This window comes from Gopherus evgoodei, chromosome 12, assembly GCF_007399415.2.
Source record: "Gopherus evgoodei ecotype Sinaloan lineage chromosome 12, rGopEvg1_v1.p, whole genome shotgun sequence".
Classification (NCBI taxonomy): domain Eukaryota; kingdom Metazoa; phylum Chordata; order Testudines; family Testudinidae; genus Gopherus; species Gopherus evgoodei.
This window is the reverse complement of record NC_044333.1, coordinates 29,215,176-29,229,249: the sequence shown is the minus strand read 5'-3', so window position 1 is coordinate 29,229,249 and position 14,074 is coordinate 29,215,176. Positions and strand designations below refer to the sequence as shown.

The 14,074-nt window shown below is 40.5% G+C and overlaps 1 protein-coding gene across 1 annotated transcript in view; it reads right to left on the bottom strand.

Moving 5' to 3' along the window:
* The window catches only part of CDH8 (cadherin 8), a 211,417-nt gene extending 198,542 nt beyond the window's left edge, over nt 1-12,875 (bottom strand). The window contains 1 exon segment of the mRNA XM_030581829.1: nt 12,343-12,875. The gene's annotated coding sequence lies outside the window, so the exon portion shown is untranslated.
* Nucleotides 12,876-14,074: the final 1,199 nt, after the last annotated feature.

The following is a 14,074-nucleotide window of genomic DNA, read 5'->3' as shown; positions in this document are numbered from 1 at the left end:
GTATATTAAAAGAAATACAGGAAGCTCAGATCCATTACTTTTCAAGCATTACAGTTGGATTAAATCCCACCTAGCCATCGCTAATGCATCAAGATTCTTTAGCCATGATTGGATCCGATCTCAGGGTAGCTCCACGGGAGAGGTTTCAGCAGTACTTCAAGCAAGCAAAAACAGCAGCAACAACAATATTCACATACCACGTTTCATTAAACCTAACTCAGTAAAACAACCTTGCAAAAAGCACAGTTAACTTGAGCGCTGTGATCATAAATGTGCAATAAATTCTCCAGCACCAGTGAGAAAGGAAAATTGCAGCATGTGTTAGGCATTGCAGGCTACAGGACAAATCCCCCTCTTAACTGCACAGATTTTTGCTTTTAGCACTGTTATGTATGTGAATGTGCACAGTTCAGAATGAAGGAGACTCATTAGTATCTCCACAATGAAGGCTGATCTTCTGGAACCCTTCACTGCAAGCCTCATTTGAACTCATTACTCTGACTTTGCCAGTAGTAAGTCAATCCACCTGGAGCTGAGGGGCCTTGGCCTGTTTTAAGAGATAGAGGCCTTCGACAAACACACAGACAATGGGCTGTCTCCTGAGTTCTGGGCAGTTGTGGAAATGGGTTCTTCTTGCCACTCTTGCTGCTGCATTCCATGTGCAGGATGTGGTATTATGGAGAGGTACTATGGCACTTTCCCTGTCCCCATGGCTGCTATTGGCCCATTTGACAGACAGGCGGTCCCTTCTGGTCATGAAGGAGAAAAGATTTGTTTCTCCAGTTCTGGCACCAGCCAGAGACTGCCCCAGTCCCTAAGTTAAGTAGTTCTAATTTATTCCTGGCTGCACACAGCACAGGAAGCTATTTTGTGGTCAGAGATTGCTGTGAAATAGAGACACTACAGCTATGTTCCCCTTTTTCTTGATGCTCATGTGTACCAGGGTCTAAGGAAGTGGTGTGGAGCTTGGGTAGTGGCTCTCTTCCATCTGAGGATCCCCTCATGAGGCCAGATCTGCAGACTCTCCATCTACTTTGTGCCATCAGGACAGCACAAAACCCCTACAGCAGGAACACAATCTGGCCCTTAAACTGTTATTTCCATTATTTCCAATTATTTGGTTTATTTATGAAAGTGTAACATTAATGTTTGCAGTTTTCTCAAAAGCCACAATGTTCTTTTTAGGTTCCATGTGTTACCCGGGGCTCTTGCAACCCAAAGCTCTTGGTAACTTTTACTTTGTGTGAGGAGGTGTCAGGAAATAAATCAGGGGAGACACAGTCGTCCGATCGATAGATAGCTGGCACAAACAGGACAACACGAGAGTGCTTTCACTTACAGCTAAACCTTTACTTAGTCTCAAGCTCTTACACACATCCGCAACAAGATTAGTAAAATGCCCCCAGCCCTTGATAATTACCAAAGCTGAGTGTGGCTCTCAAGTGGCACAGTGGCAGCCCATCTGCCGGCAGAGAACACAAGATGCATCCAGAGGGAGAGACCAGTCCCAAAGAGTCCCCAAACAAGTCCCCCTGTTTCAAGCTTTTTCCCCTTATTTATACATTAGTGATAGAATGACATGCCCCTTAAAGAAACCTTGTTAAGTGAGCATTTCAATGATCAAGCAAGAAGTTCCTTCTGATTATTGATTAGCCAGGTGTGGGTTTTTCCAGAGTTTGCAGTCTTGAGACTCCAATAGACATTCCTGGGGCATATCAGCAACTTCAACACAATTCTTATGAGGAAGGATGCAGGGTCAAGCCCTTTCTGTGGCACCCCAAAACTCCCTCCCCTCCTGCCTTGGTCAAGCTGAGAGTGCTGAATGGCCAATTTTTAGCTTGCTGACTAGGCCGCCTTTAACAATAAGCCATAGTGGTTTCACACATTTTACTGGTTTGTCAAAGTCTCCCTGTACATGTCTGATAAGTATTTACTTACAACCCTAATTCTAATTCAATAAAGCTTTTTGCCTGAGAGTATGTATTCTCTTGGTTCTCTGAATGGCTCTGCAAGATCAGGGTGGGAATGGTTATTTTAAACAGTCTAGGAGTCCAGATTTTGGGTAGAATAAAGGGATTTTAAATATAACATAGAGCTAGGGAGATGTGACCTTTTTCAGATAACAGAGTGTTCTGGATAACAGTTTCAGCTAACCAAAATGAAAATATTTGTAATGGTTGGTTTCCCAGACAAAAACCTATAGAGAATCAAATCACAGGTAAAGCTGAATTGTTTGTTTTCTGTAATAGGGTCTACCTGCTGTATTTGCTGATATGCTTTTGGACAGGCAGCACCAAATCATGATTATTGTTTGGAACCTAGCAGAACCGGGAAGTCCCTGGCATGGACCAATGTCCCATTGTGCTAGATGCTGTACAAACACAAAACAAAAACCTTACAATCATGCTCAGTTTACAAGTTAGGTGATGCCCCCCAAGCCAGCACCACTTGCTGGAATTGTGTTACAGCATTATAAACAGTGTAATTTCATTTCCAGATGTAGCACCATCATTATTTGATATCATATACATTACAATTACTTGAAGGGCCAAATCCTAGTTAACTGAGATAAGTAGTCCCATTGACTTTGTGGGGGCAATAGAATAAATATGGCAATAAGCAACGATATGAAGTTCACTATATAATTACTTTAATTCTCATATTTTGTATAACATACCTGTGAGTTATGGTTATTTGGCAGCTGACATATTGGTAACAACCAGTACTAATTTCATTATGGCTATTTTGCAATTATATTGTAACTTTTAAAAGGTACTAGAGAGATGATGGAATGCAATAGAACTGTTATAAAGATTAATAAAGTTACTAAAAATTGTTAACACAAACTGCTTACTAAGAAAGAAAATGGAGTAAGGTCATAAAAGCTTGAAAAATCAATTTATTTTTAGATTTGTCAAACCACAGAATGTCCTTCTGGCCAAGTAATCCACTTTATTATATTGCTAGTGCATTGATTTACACCATGATCTCCAGTCAAGGAGATTTTACAGCCTCTCTAGAGTTTCTTTACATCAGGAAATGTTGAGGATCCTCTTGCGAACTGCTGCATCTTCAGGGCAATCTGCTTCTAATTTCATTCTGCATTCATTGCTGCCTTGTTGATCATTGTGATTACAAGCTACAGATAAGTCCTCTGACCTCACCGTTTCATTAAGGAGGATTTTGTCAATCTTTAAATGATTGGTTCAGTTACGTTAGAAATCTAGCAGTATTGATTTATTATTTAAATTAATTACACTGGAAATGCCAGACAATTAAAAGTGTGAGATATATATTTGTCTAAAGTAGGCTTTTTGCAGACACTTCAGCATAAACTGAAACAGTTTGTCAGAATGGATAGGAAGTTATCCTTTCATCGTGCACTGGGAAGACTGCCTGTGATATAAAATACCAACAACGTGGTGAGAGAGATGGGACATAACAGCATCAGAGGTCCAGTAAAGATGTTTTCTGTAGTGTAGAGTCATAGAGCTAAAGGCCAGAAGGGACCATCAGATCATTTAGTCTGGCCCTGTCTATATCCACAGGATACCAACACCACCTAGCACCTACACACCAGGCCCAACAACTGAAATTAGACCAAAATACTACAGGCCACAGCAGACCAGTCTATTATGTGCCATTCATATAGTCCACCTTGGCACCCTGATTTAATACAGGCAAATGTGCATTAAATGTAGGCAGCACAAAACTGGTGAGAAGTATGTTCACCAAGTCATTTAAAGCTTTGGTTAGCACTAGTTGACTTGAGCATGCTGTTCTTTGTATTGTATACACTCCTGAAGTCTCAAAGTTCCATCAGACTCACATGGGAGTTCTTGCCCTGCAGGGAAAATTCCATTAAACAACCTTGAGTCCCTGCTATAAATAAATTAAACATCCTCCCTTCCTGCAGGACAGGTAGAGCTTTAGATGACAACTTTCACTCAAGTTAGGAAAAGACATCAGGACAGTTAATCAGAAGCCTTTTGAAATAACTAATATCCTCGGATTGGCTTCCTTTATTTGGAACATACTCATGAACAATGACACTTTCTTCCCATTATCTCGATGTTCCCTTGGCCCATGATCAGAAACTAAACATGCCATCTACGTGGGTACAAAATCTGCAGCCACCCGTTGTTTTTTTTGAATAGCTAACATAGACGACATAGACACTTTTGTACCTTGCAGCGCATCCTTTGTCAACATCTGGAAGCTGCTTCTTCCTCACTATTGTCCATTTGTTTTTTCTCTTAGCCCTTTCTTACTTACTTTCCACAGTAGCTAGAATATCATTCCCATCTTCTCTGTCTTCACACTCTTGTATCTGTTCTTTAAACTCAATCCTTTTTAGTTTTACATTTGCCACTGCAGGTCTTGGTTACACTGGCAACACTTCCATTCATGCTTCCTAGTCCATTTTTTTTTTCAGGGTTCTAGCAGGGTTCCCCAGTAATGGCAGCAACATGATGCAGACCCTTCCCACTGTGGGAAGCAGAATCCTCCCTCTGCTAATCCTCTCCTGGCAGCTCAGTAAACCCTGAAGTTTTCTACAGTAAAAACATAAGGGCCAGATACTCCACTCCTCATTCATGTGAGTAATCCTTGCTCACGTGAGCTGTCCACAATATTCAGCATGATAATTTGCCATTGAAAAACCCAGAAAAATAAATAGTTTTAACAGAAACATCAAGACACAAAAACTGACTATGCCAGTAACCTCAGAGTATTCTCATCACACATGCCCCATGCTCTTTGCTGCTCTCAATGATTGCATTGTATCTGAAATTTGATTGTAAGCTCCTAGGGGCAAAGTCTTGTGTTCGGCTCAGTGTGCTTTCTGTCACTGCATAAGTAATGAAGAATAATGATAAATAATAGGATCCATCTTCCAATAGTGTGACCCTTCCATGGCCAGCTACATAAAATATTGCAAAGGAGTGTCATACGTGAGGGGTAGAATCTGGTCAAATATATATATGCAAATCATTTGTCCAAGTTTACTGTTTTATATTGTCAATGGCAATTTGCTCCCATTCACATTTGCATCAAAAACTGAAACAAAGCAAGACTAAAAAAGAACTACTTATTTTGATGTCAGGCCAAGAGACACCGTGTTAAAGTTTTCTTCTTAACTGCTCTGTCCCACGCACACACTAACACTCTCTGTGAGAGTGTAAGGATATGCTACCTTCATTTTTAAGCTTAGTCATGCACTGCAGCTTTTTTATAGTTAGAAGAGGTGAACAATTCTCCCAGTTCTTATACAAAGGAGCATTTTAAGCACAAAAGTTCTTCAGACTTTCCTTCCAATATATTGTAGGTAGAATTTACACATGCGTGCACATAGAGAGACATGCCCATGCCCATGCACACATGTACACACAAACAATCATTTCCTCAGGAAAGCCTCTGGAGGATTTTTTTTTTTAAACATTGGAGGACGTGGTTATTTAACAGCCTACAAGCTTACAATTTCCTAACATAATGCCACCTTGTTCTTTCAAAAAAAAAAAAACATCTGGGAGATTCATTATCTACACCATTTGTCTGCCTCACTTTCCCTTCCACTTTTTCCTCAGTGAGAAAATATACTGTCAGTACTCTGGTAGGGAGAGGAGGCTTCTCCAGGAATCAGGTCATTTCACATCTCATTGATGAGTCAGGATGAAAGGAGAATGATACACTTTATCATTTCCCTGCCGTTGTGGGGACTTCAGGCACTCGTTTACCTCAGTCTCTCCTATGCCCTGCTTGTGGCATATAATAGTCTAATCTCTTGTGGGCTATAATACTTCAGTCTAATTTCAGTCATTGGGTTTAGTAGGCAGGTACTGGATAGTGCAGATGTCCTGTGACATACAGAAGGGCACACTAGATGATCTAGTGGTCCCATCTGTCCTTAAACTCTATAACTCAACAAATCAAATTTACCTATTCCAAGCCAATGACAACATCATAGCAAACTATCAATTGTTATTCACTGAGTTGCATAATGTGAAAACCTGCGATATCGACACACAAGTCTAACTCTTGTACGCATAATTCGTCCAAATGTTTACATTCAGAAAACTCCTTCTGAAGGAACCTATGGTTTGCTTTTGAAGGAGGGGACGGGTAGAATCATCCTGAGATCTAGGAGTTATTCCCTATCTCTAACTGATACGACGATCCTGTCCTATATAATATATTACTGGGACTATTATTTGAATCCTTTGCCAATAAAGCCATAGGCTCCAATTCAGCAAGTGTGAACTTTAAGCATGTGAATATTAGGACTCTCACTGATCCATAGAAGTGCACATCATCTCCCAGAACTAACCCTAAATGCCTCATCAAAATCAGTTAATTTTGTATTGTTCTTAGCACTTCAAAACTATTCATGATTTCCTAATGTATTATTTGCATTTCGATAGTGCCTAGGACTCCCACACATGGCCCAGGATCTCACTGTGCTAGGCGCTATTCAAACAAACAAAGACAGATCCTGTCTCACAGAGTTTACAAGCTCAGTAATACAACTTGCTTGATCGTACTTCATTTCCAATGAAATGACTATTTATATCATTCTTGCTCCTTCTTGTAATATAAATACGAAAGAAACTATGCATTAAAATAAACAGATACTGTAGAGCATGTGCCACGCTTATGCCTTTTAGAATGTCACACCTAGCTTAAAAAAAAAATTTATTTGCCAGAGCATGAGGGTCAGATTTCCCACTTATCTGTGTCAGAGCGTCATTTCTCCTCCACATTGTCTTGCTGAGAAGCTGATGGTGCCAGTTCAAAACAGAGAGAAGGAGAAATGTCATATTCCATTTGAACCACCAAAGCGGTCTAGCAGATTATAACATTGAAATGCAATATGGTCACATCTGCCTCAGTTTGTTTATACAGTAAAGGGAAGAATATGACTGAACTCATTTTTTTAATTTTCTGCAGTCTGGTGATTAAAGCACTTTTCCTTCCACCAAATTAGAATACTGGACTATGTATAGATTTAATAGTGCTAGCCGGTGCCAATCTCATCTCTCAGACCAACGTTAATTTTTATGAGGGTGTATTACATAATTTGAAAGACCTATAACACTTTCAAAAGTGAGAGGGGAAAATGCAAGTTGTGCATACCATACTGAGAGCTCTTAAAAAGCAAACAGACTGGCCTGTAACTGAGAATTAGGTGTTAACCATCCTCTGTCTAGAGCATCATTTATCATCAGATAGTGAGCAACTGAGATGTGCTTATCCTGTTCTTATTGAAAATTATTTACATATTAATGGAGGCCATAAATATGTTTTCTCATGCTTTTTCAATAGTCCATTGACATACGACAGAAACCATTATCGTCTTTCCTGGATTTTCTTTAGAGAATGTCACCTATCGTGCCCAATTAAGCAAAGTAGCATAAATACCTTCTTTTGCATCAACCTGAAATGTGACTAAAATGACCCTTGGTCTTTATGGTTTAAAAATTGCATATGTATGAAGTTTCCCTTGAAATAAATGCCAAAGAATGTAAATCTATACAGAAAAGGAAACATTGCCGGGCTTTGCCAACAGTATACAGTAGTTATGCTAAGGTTTGGTTAATATCCTTTAACAGCACCATGTGAAATTAGGATTTAAGATCTTGATCCTGCACCACTGAAGTCAGTGGAAGTTTTCTCATTGACTTTAATGGGAGTAGAATCAGGCCCTATATTTGTTTTTGACATTTGCATTTGCCAGGCTGAACTAAATTTCTTCCTATTGAATACATTTAAAGCACAGTCCCTGAGATTAAAGACCACAGGGTCACTGGCTTTATATGACTCATTTCAAGTTCAGTCAGGGTAGAAATTAAGGTCCAATGATTATTTGGTTAAATGAAAGGAAATAATGAGCAGACATATTCAATCCATAATACTGATGTTCACTGTCAGAAATGTGTATTTGCCTGCAAAACTAATGAATTGCATTCTTCTTCTAGAAGTATACAATTTGCTTAGCACATTGGCATTTAGTTTATACATATATGTTTGTACAATTAAACATTAGGTGATAGCAAAGAGAAATTGATTACAAATGGATTTAAACTGCAAGCTGAGTTCCTTAAAGTAGGCTGTGTAGTGTCTCTTAGAATTAACCTGTTTGTTTAAAACACACCACTAAGTTTGAAAACTAAAAGCAAGCTCGTGAACTAAAAATTTCTGACATATTATTTTTAACAAGATACACAGATGCTTCTACTAGGAACAGAAGCCTGAACAACACACACTGAGAGGCATTTTCCTCCTGGGCATGTTTAACATTTTTCAAGGAGAAAGTAGGCTTTAGAGACCCATACATGCATTGGAGGCTCCTCAGGAAAAGCAATACCTAGGTTTTGCATATCCTGAGCCAAATCCTGCTCATTTTATTAATTCTGAGCCCAACCCGCCAAGATGCTGAACATCCTAACTCCTGTTGGTTACAGTGGTAACAAACAGTAATTAGCACCTTGTTGGACCAGTTCCTCAAGTAGTACCATTGCCATCAAATGGTAATTGATAGTAATGGACTACTCATGAGTAAGGCAAGCAGGAACTGGTCCTCTGCTTGGAGTCAGCTGCTAGTAAACTAATTCTGAGGGCACCTTTCTGTGTCTGCTCTTCTTTCCACCTTCAGACTGCATTTTCAGAGAGAAATCCTGAAAAGTTAAAATTACATCTGTAGTTGAAATGCCACTGTGCTGGAGCTGTTTACTTGATTTATCAAACTAAGAAATTTAATGAAAGTGTTCAAGAACTGGGGGAAATAATTGAAAATGTAAACTGTATTGGCACTTCTGTTCAATTTCTTAAAGGGTAAATTTTCTCAAATAGTTATGTTTAGAAAGCTATGAAGTGTACCACTCTTTCTATGGCAACAAGGCTAACAAAAAATGTTGAGTTTACATCATGTAATTGAATTCTATTGATGCAGACTTATGGTAGCAATGATGCTTACAACATTTCAATGCAAAAGTCTTAGAGTTCTCCTCCCACCGGTAAAATTTGATTTGTGTTATTTTTAAACTCACAGCTCACAAAGTCTTATATGGTTTTCTGAACTGCAGATATAATCAAGGTGCACACAGTTGTTATTATTAAAAGTTTGTCCAAAAGGTCAGCCTTTATATGGTGTTACAATGAGGCAACTTTAAAATGGAAAATGCAATACGATATACATGTGGTTTGGATATAATAATAATATATGGTTGGTTATACAAAATGCTGTGAGTAGACATTAACATTTATATTATGTAGCATTAGCAGTTGCTTTCTTATAAGTATTGTTTATAGATACTCTATCTTGTCATAACTGTTAAAGATTTGCAGCGCCATGTGCTTTCAATATGCATTTTGTGTTGACTCTGTCTCTTATCAAAGATCCATTCCTGTTCATAAATATATATAAATCATATCATATCCTTCCCCACCCCCGTGTTCATGATGGGAAATAAAACAATTGTAGCTGAAGTAATAGTATAAGTTCTTTACTTATTCGTATGTATCAGGGTTCATATGGGTGAGCCCCATGCCCTTAATCCCAACCTCTGACTAAAAAGTCCCAGGTAAAGTACATAGGGCACTGAGACCTTCAGGAATCGATATCTTTACTAGGGAATTGACAATTGTGTGGTGAAAAAGAGACAGAGCTTCTCTAGAAACCATCTCTAAAAATAATAAGCAAATTTATATCTGGTCTGTGACCATGGACACCCTCTTATAAGCTTTTTAGAAGGGATAGTGAGTATGGGCTGGCACGACTGAAGTGATCTGCGGAGGATTCCCTCCCATAGGGCTATAAAGCTTTTTTTATATATATGAAATATTCTTTAATGACATATAAACAGCATCAACATTTGTTAAGCAACCAAACATATTATTTCATATAATGACTTTTTATAAGATAAGAAACTTCACAAGTAGCTTTTTGTGACTCACACCACATTTCAATTAACAATAAATTATTCACCCGTATATCATAATATACCTATGTCCACAAAATACAACTTCCAGGTAGCATAGCCTCTGCTGCAACTTACAAACAGCAATAGAAACTGAAATCCTTTAAATCCCATGATATTATAAAATAAGTATTGCAGAAAGATTGAAAAGTGCTTCAATAAATAGCAATATTAAAAGGCAAACAGCAGTATTTAGAGGGGAAGATTATGGGTAATTCTGCATTCAGTGAGGCACAAGTGCAAGGTTGAATGGATGGAGAACCCTAGACCAGAATATTATATAAGAATCAGTTCGCCTCATATAGCTCTGAGGTTGAAATGGTCACACAATTAGACCAGGAGGGTTATACTGTTGAGAGCTTTTGAGTTTTAATGTTATCAGATTTTATATTTGTGGATTTGATGAGCAATGTTTTAATATGTGTGGAAAAGGCCATCAATGCATTTAGCCATTTTGATCATTTCTCTTTGATTAAGACAGCTGAAAAAGTATATTAGGATCATTTACTTGTTTTAATGTATTTGCTTGTTTAATATTTTCAGTAACCCTACATTTCCTGAGAAACCAATTATGAAATATCATCTTGCTCCTAACAATGGACTGTAGAGAAATCTCTTCAGATTGCAGTCATATGGAAGTATCACATATTTCTCTTGATCCTTATTGCTAAGAAACTCCTCAGGAATTTACAAAAGAGGATGAGTAAAGTTAAGAGGATTCTTTATCTATAGCTTTGTTACTTATCAGCTATATTCTTTAATTGAAACTGAAGTGAGCAGCTGTTAGCGGCTTTCTATTAAACACTAATGTTGTAGATTTGAAAACAATAGACAGTTAATGTTATTTGATTTCTTACATTCAGCAGTCCAAGGAAACATCTGGCAATGATGCCCATGAAGACAAATGGCTAGTCATTGATGAGCTCATCAAGCTGGCTGTTTAAACGTTTCAGTTTTTATTTAAGTTTACATTCTTATATTCAGAGGAAGGGAAAGTACCTAAGATTTGGGGAGGGGGATTGGTGGTAGCAGGAGCCTTTGATACCTGTTGGTAACCAGAGCCCTGTTTTATAATGCTATTATGTGCTAGTTTGGATAGATTCAATTCCGTTTAGTCTCGTACTTAAAGTAAACTGTTTAAATTGAGAAAGGGTCTAGACATGACTGAATGGCCATCAATCACAAAGGAATCTCTGCTTATGTTAAGTGGTGGCATGTTCATGGTGGCAGCCAGCGCCTAAATAAGGACTTGAGTTAATCTCCTCTATATTATCCACCGAGAAATTGCCATGGGTTTTCTATAATGAAGCTTTGCAGTGCTATAGTCCTATCCGGTGCCTTCTCCGCTCCACAGCTGAACACAATGTTCTTGTAGATCTGATACAAGCTAGCAGGGATGCTATCTGACAGCTTGGGTCTCCCGGTTGGGATGTTACCACCAAGCAGATGCGATAGCCAAGCAGAATGTAAGAACATGCTATTCCTCTGGCCCGTCTCAGCCAGAGGATGAATCGCGCAGTGGAACAGCACGCGTTAGGGGTCGACAGTCCTGCCTTCTTCTCCAGAAGCCTCCGTCATGATGCAACCAAAGGCAACTGGAGCTAAGGGGTTTGCGCCCTCGCCTAAGTTTCAGCTGGGTGCATTTACTATTTAGTCAACAAGGACAGGGAAAGAAAACAACTTATGGGAAAGGAATGGCTCGCTTGGCTACTTATAGCTAACGCGTCCTTGCCACCCCAGCTTAGAGAAAGAGAGAGAACTGACGGGAGACTTTCCTTTCTGAAAGGGGGTGAGGGGAGGATAAATCAGACCAGTTCAATCCATGGCTTTATTTGAGCAGTTTGGGGGACCACGGGGTCGGCAGTGATAAATAGGGGGGAAATCCCCCCCCCTACTTATGATTCTTCCAGCCTCCACCTCCATCATTTACATATCTGGCTGGCGGCTGATTTTTATTCTCAGCACGAAAACTGCAATCTACTTCAATGCATGAATGCAGCCCTGCATCTATTCACCACAGTCCAGAGATTTATTGTACTAAAAAAAAACAAAAACAAAAAAAAAACCGGAGAAGAAACGGGCTCTCCAGCCCAGTGAACAGCTCACTGTGATAGAAAAAAACTCCTTCTGAACCTTTAAAAAAAACCCACACACCCAAACTGCCATCCCATTATCAGGGAATTTCAAAGAATCCGAATTAATGTGCCACTACACTTCAGTCTAATAATGCATCTGTTTATAAGGAAACAGACAGACAGTGTCTGTGATAGTGTACGCAAGGTGCATCAAGTCAAAGACAAATCCATGGAGAGAAAACCTTCTACCAGTGAGAAATAAATAACTAGCGAACAATAAAACAGATACTCACTCTTTCAGTGACCCAGGAAACGTCTTGCGAAGACCACTTCACAAATGGATTTAAAGGGTCCACTTCAGGGAGAGGAAAATATTAACCAGTCCGTCTGAATGGGCAGGATTCTTTGGATTTCTTTCATGCTTCTTGATGCTGCTGATGCTGGAGGAGAAGCTGGTGAATAGACTCTCAGGTTTCTGTGCCTGCATAGTAAAGTGCAGTCCGTAATTTCTCCCTTTGCACAGATCAGCGGCAGCAGCACATCCCCAGGAAAGCAGGGATATTCCAAATAAATCCACTAATTCAGGGGCTGAGCGCTCCAATGTGCCTGCCTGCCAGATGTAACTGTGAAGTGATGTGGAAAAGTGAGCTGGGAGCCTCCCCTGACAGCTCTTATTGGGCTGATCTCGGAGGCAGGTCCAGCGCTTGGAAATTCAAGTAAGCATTTTTTTCCCCTCAGTCTAGTAAGCACACAACTTTTCTACAAATTTCAGAGCCATTCATTCCCGAGCTCCTTGCCAGGTGCCTTTCCAGCCTGAGGCTGGTGTATTTCACACAAACACACGGGAGGAGGAGAAGCGGAATGGGAGAGGGGGAGGTTAAGATGGGACTGAGCACTGATGGAGATGGCGGGCGGGGGGGGGGGCTCCGATCAGAGAAAAGAAAGGGGAGCAGTGGGGGTCTGAGGAGCAGGAGCCAGAGGACAGGGGCAGTCCAGGGAGAGCAGGGGAGTTGCGGGAGCGCTGGTGGTGGAAGGACAGCTGGTGGCAGAGGATGCTAGTTCTTAGGGGTCCTGGACACAAAGAGGTGAGGGGGGATGGCAGAGGGGAATGGGTGGTGTTAGGGTACAAGATTTTCATGAGGGGTCCTGGAAGAGAATGTGGAGGCTGAAAGCCAGGGGCAGCTGTGTGCTGAGAAGGGATGGGGTGCTACAACCCCCAGAGTTCAGGGAAGGGAGTGGGAGGGAGGGGAGATAAGGGAGAAGTCACAAGAGGAAGAGTAGGGAGACACACATCCCAGGAGCAGCCAGGAAGAAACACACTGGTAGCAAAAGGAGAGGGGAGCCTCCAGTGGGAAGAGACTCAAAGGATCCTAGGAGAGAAATAGAAAGTCCTCAGGAGACAGAGACACCTCAAATTGGGGATGGGTGGGTGGGGGAGAATGAGGAGAAAGAGTTTAGGACACAGTGTGGTAGACCTCTCTCTTAGTGCCCCTCTGGAAAGGCGCAGAGATACCAAAATAATGGGTGTGATATAAGAAACTGAACAGAAGAGGATGGGGAGAACAGGGGATGGGAGGGAAGGGAGACACAAGGAGGCTGGAGCCAAAGGAAGAGGAGGGTTTGGGTGGAAGGGAGAAATGTGAAAGGACTGAGATGGTGAGGGAGGCCTCAGGACAGGAATGGTGAGGACTTGGTGGAAGGTGCAGGAATTAGTAGAAGTGGAATAAGGGGTGATGGTGAAGGGATGAAGGAGAGAAAAGGAAGGGCAAAATGAGGGAGTGAGAGAGAGAGGGATTGGGGTGGGGATAGAGACCACATAACGGGAATGAGGGGATATTTGTAATCAGTATTATGAAAACAGACCCTGCAGAAGGAAAATTCAACCAAAATGTTCAGTAGAAGGCTTTGGGAAGAAAGGACAGAGGCCAGGGAGTCATGCTAAGAGAGCTATTTTAAAATCATTTATATATAAAAATCAGTAAGGCATATACATGTGTGCACAAGAGAGTCAGGTTTCTCCACATC